Source organism: Martes martes, assembly GCF_963455335.1.
Source record: "Martes martes genome assembly, chromosome: 2".
Classification (NCBI taxonomy): domain Eukaryota; kingdom Metazoa; phylum Chordata; class Mammalia; order Carnivora; family Mustelidae; genus Martes; species Martes martes.
Genome location: NC_137889.1, coordinates 25,070,077 through 25,075,441, shown reverse-complemented (window position 1 = coordinate 25,075,441; position 5,365 = coordinate 25,070,077).

Genomic DNA, 5,365 nt, shown 5'->3' with positions numbered 1-5,365 from the left:
GATCAAAAAAGACAAAAAAATTTCCAATTAATTTATTCTTTATTTAAATTGTTTTGCAACAGTAAAATGGTTTTACCTCATTTTATGCATTAGTTGGGGTTTTTCCCCTTGAAAGTGATGGCCTATACTGTCAAAGGAAATACATTCTTAAAATCAGACCTATTTGAGAAATAGTAATGTAGCCTTATTTATTAATGACTACCAGTGATTTATATAGGGCAGGAAAAAGTTTTCCTATATCCTCTTAAAATTTCTGGCTGGGTCTGAAAATGAAACTGAAGAAGACAGATGAACAGGAGAAAAGCATACCAATTTTATTGAATTTTTACATATACGTGGTGGCCTTCAGAAGAGAATGATGACCATAAGAAGTGATCAGAGGAGGAAGCTTTTAGACCTTTCAGACAAAGAAACAGTGTATTTGAGAAGAGTTGATGAGACAGAAAGATTTGTCCTAAGGGTATTAAATAGTGAAGAAGTAATGAGGAAGGGGTAACAGTTGGTTTTAACAAGGTTTGTTTGTACGTATTTTTCAGCCCCCAATTCCCCATCTCTGGTCTCTGGTAATAAAAATGTTTTCCTTCCTCCTGGCACAGAGAGGGTACTTTTCTGCGTGGAAGAGTAATCTCTCACTTTTAGGGAAGAAGAGCAAAGGGTTGGAAGGTCAGAATGACCTTGCTTCTGTTGTCTTCTCAAATTCCTTCAGCTTAAGATTTTCAATATGTCAAAGAGCTATATTGGGGTACTGTGTCCTGAAGCCCAACACTTATATCAAATGTGAAATTGGATATTTAAAGAAGTAAGCATTATATGAATAGAAGGGTCTCTTTAGCTGTTTTATAGGTTTCATTAGGATTCTGGCTAGTATTGAGAATGAATTATAAGAAGTGAGGGTAGAAGTAGACTTTAGAAAACAATTGTGTAGAGTTGTGGTGGCCAATTTGAGAGCTCTTAGCTACATGTTGCTACCAGAAACATGAAATGTGGAGCACCTGAGTGGCTCAGTCATTAAGCGTCTGTCTTTGCCTCACGTCATGATCTCAGGGTCCTGGAATCGAGCCTTGCATCGGGCTTCCTGCTCAGCAGGAAGCCGGCTTCTCCCTCTTCCTCTCCTCTGCCTTGTGTTCCCTCTCTCACTGTCTCTCTGTCAACTAAATAAATAAAATCTTTAAAAAAATAAAAATATGAAATGTGAGAAGTCCGAATTGAGATGGGCTCTAGGGTATAAAATATACACCAGATTGCAAAGACCTAATATGGGAAAATAAATGAAAGTAAATACTTCATTAACAATTTTTAAATTGCTTTTATGTCAAGATGACATTTTGGACACTATGAGTTAGAAAAAATATATTATTAAAGTTTATTTCTCTTCCTTTTCTTCTTTAATGTAGCCACTAGAAAATTTAAAATTACATATATGGCCTATATTATATTTCCAGTGGCCAACCCTGGTCTATTGAGAAGTTATCAGACTCTGGATATATCTAGAATGTACAGACAACAGATGGATTGCATACAGAGTTTGAAAGTATGAAGTCAAGAATGACTACAGATTTTTTGTGTGTGTCTGAGCAACTTGGAGGGAGGAGCTGACATTATTAAATCAAGATGGGAAGAGTAGAAGAAGCAGGTTTGGAGAGAAAGATCGTAAGTTAAGCTTTGGATGTGTGAAGGCCAAAATATTATAAACGGAAAATCTGAAAAGGTAAGACTGTATTTTATGCTCACCTCCAGTTCTTTTACAAGTTGCTAGTTAGAGAAAGGTAACTTGAATGTTCTTAATACTCACCGAGTTGGATAAAATGAGACCACATTAATACATAATTTTTCTTGACTCCTAATTTTATGACAGAGAAAATTTCACATTCCCCAAAGTCCTCCCCAATTATGTTTGGCTGTTCATGCTTCTCTGTAAAGATGGTATATTACTCCATCAAGTAAAAATGCTATTCTGCTGCTCAAGGCCAAAGATGTCATGGTCTGTGGAACAGTGAATTAACAACGCAGCATTGTGTCAGAATCCCACAGTGGCTCTTATAAAAAAAAAAAAAAGCTATTTTGGGGGTACATGGGTGGCTCAGTTGGTTAAACATTGACTCTTGATCTCAGGGTCATGAGTCCAAGCCCTGCGTTGGAGTAATGGAGCCCACTTACTTAAAACAAACAAATAAATAAACAAACATTCTGCAAGATACAGTCTTAATCTTCACTGGCACTGAAAATCAATATATTAGGACAGGTCTAGTAACACTAGATACAGGCCTATCATCATCCTTATATGTACTTTATTCATGCTCTGAAGAGTTTCTAGATAGAATTATGCTCTTCAATCCCATCCCACCCCCATGTATATCAACACAGGGAAGTACAAATCCTACAGGTGACTAGCCACCAGTACCACAAACAGCCAGACTCTAAATGCTAATATAAAGTTCAGCTAAACCATTTTGTTATAATTGGTTGAAGGAATTTTTTCCTACTCCCTGATCCTCACCAATAGGAAGATTTATCTTCAGTAGAGGTCTTCCCTCTGAAGTTCTGTGCTCCGACTGTGCAGATGAATTGTACATCAGACAGGACTGAGATTGCAGAGGCTGAGAATTTAGGAGTTATTCTCATTGTTTCAGATAACAAACCCAAGAAACAAATATGTAGATTCTTTCTGTAAAGATAAATAAATAACTCTCTATTTGGGTTTTTAATGTTAACTTCTACTTGTGTTAACAAAAGTAAAAAAAATATTTGTGACTATTAGAAATGGTTTAGAACACTTTGGCAACAAACATATGAGCCATATCTCAATGCATGTGTGTTAGACTTTAAATATAGCAAAACATGTTGTAGTTGAAGCTCTGATTTTACTTCCTTGTCAACTCTGATTTAACAGTAAGGGGACCTGTCGACTTTTAGTTAGCATGGAAATTAACTTACCTTGCAGCTATTTTTCAGTGAGAAGAATTAGAATGCAAATAGCAGGCTAAATATTTGATACATCAGAGCAATATAGTTTAAAATACTTTTTAGTTTTCATTAATTTGTGGCTTATTTAAAATATAATTTAAAGAAAATTGACAAAACATTTTAATTTTTTAAGTTCACTAAATTTATATTAATCTCATAACAAACCCCATTGATTACTGAGGTGATTGTTCATTAGATTATTTGAATAAGTGTTAGTTTAGTTTTTTATTAAACTTTCTCTCTAAATCACAAATTTACAATAAAAGGTTTTTAGAATCATCACCTGTCTTTATTTTTATGTAGTTTCTCATATTTAACAAAAGCAACAGTTGCTAGTTTAAAATGCCTGTCTGTTTAGTAAACCACAATTCCAAAATGTCTGATAGAGAGAAATCAGTTTGGTTTCATGCTAAATGTATGAAAGAAAGTGTTGTTTCATTTTCTTCAGTGAAGACCATGTCATTAGAAATTCTATTAATAGAGATTGTTCTTTGTCACAATCTAAACTTTGTGATTAAAATTTACTATCTTTGCTTACATATGATGGTAAGATTTGGCAGGTTCCTTTTTTTAAAAAATTCCGTTTTTTGATTTCTGGGGAAGAGCTCACCTAGTCCCACAGATACACATAGATGACACACACATCAGTGTAAATAACCCACAAAATGACCCAAAGACTAGAAGAACAGACCCTTCACAGGTAGTCATCGAGAAGAGACCAAAAAAAGAAAAAAGGTAGGGAGGGTGGAGATACAGTTGGAAACAAAAGTGACCCATTAAAGTGTCCATAGAACAAAGGAACACCACAGGTATTGACAAGGGAAAGGGAGAGACCCCACAGCAGGCAACCCAACCATGGGGGACCCACACTGGGAAGACAAATCCCCGTAACATTTGGCTTTGAGAACCAAGGGGCTTAATTGCATGAATTCTTATAATCAGTGGGCCTTAACATCTGGAACTTTAGAAATCTGCACTTCGCTCTGGGAAAGCTGAGGGCAATAAAAGCTTAGTCCCCACCCATAAAAAGACAGCATAACAAACAATTCCACTGAGATACAGCATACATTCAGCATTTTGAAAAACACCTGGGATATATGGGAATTAAGTTTATTCATTAATCTCAGAACATGTGCTTCAGGGGAAGCGATCTTTAGGAAGCTCCTCCAAGAACAAAAGAGCTGTTGGGCACCATTTCCCTTGCCCTGCAGCTGAGACATGATGACAACTGTGGGAAGCAGCACAGCACAGTACGCTCTCCACCTAGTTTGCCAGCAGTGTACCTCACCTTTCTGGTCTCCTGTGGTTGACCCGTCCAACTCTCCCTCTGAAGTTCCAAAGCAGTTATAGGTCCCCTCCCACAGCACACTAGTGCAAACATTGCTAATACCTCACAAACCACCCAATCCAACCTACTGTTGGAATGAGCTCATCCAAACGCAGCACATTGGGCAAGTAGGTTTGACAGGAGCCAGAATTACACCAAAGTGGCTACTGGACACAGAAAATAATCACACACACCAGTTTGAATGTGGACCCAGCAGCTGGCTGGAGGCAACTGGTCTAACTGCAGGCCACACCTACCAACAAAACCCTCTCAGGGGAAAACACAGGGAGAATTCCCTGTAGTTCAGTGGGATCCCAGCTCTGACAAATGCTTACATGACCTAACTCAAGCTCAAGGTGGCCCCAGACTGGTCCACTAACAACACAGGCACCAAACTCTACCTACAACAGTCAAAGAGCCATTGTAGATGACTGGGCTGAAGGCAAATTTGGCTCAGGTACAACAGTAGGGTGCACACAACACACATGGGAGAGAAGTCTGCCAGGTTATGGTGAAAAGGGAACACTGCACTGCAGGGCACTAAAGGACATCTTTTTCATAAGGCCATTTCTTTCAAGAGCAGAAGACATGGCTAACTTTCCTAATACCTACAAACATATATTGAGAGTTAGAAAAGCTAAGGAGACAAAGATATATGTCCCAAATGAAAAAAATAGGATAAAATCACAGCAAGAGAGTTAAATGACACAGAGATCAGTAATATGCCTGACAGAGAAGTTAATGAAATGGTGGTAGAGATACTCACTGGACTTCAGAAGGGTGGAGGCCCTCAGTAAGACCCTCAACAAATAGATACAAAACATTGAAAAAAAAAGAGATGAAGAACTACATAAATGAAATTAAAAGTAAACACACCTTAAATTATTAAATTAAAATAAATTAAATTAAAAACACACTAGAGGGAATAAATAGAAGACTGGAAGAAGGAGTAGAATGAATCAGGACAGAGTAATGGAAAGCAATTAAGCTGAAGAGGAGAAAAAATAATAATAATCAACAATGAGAATAGATTAAAGGAACTCAGTGACACCACCAAGCATAAGAATATGCATA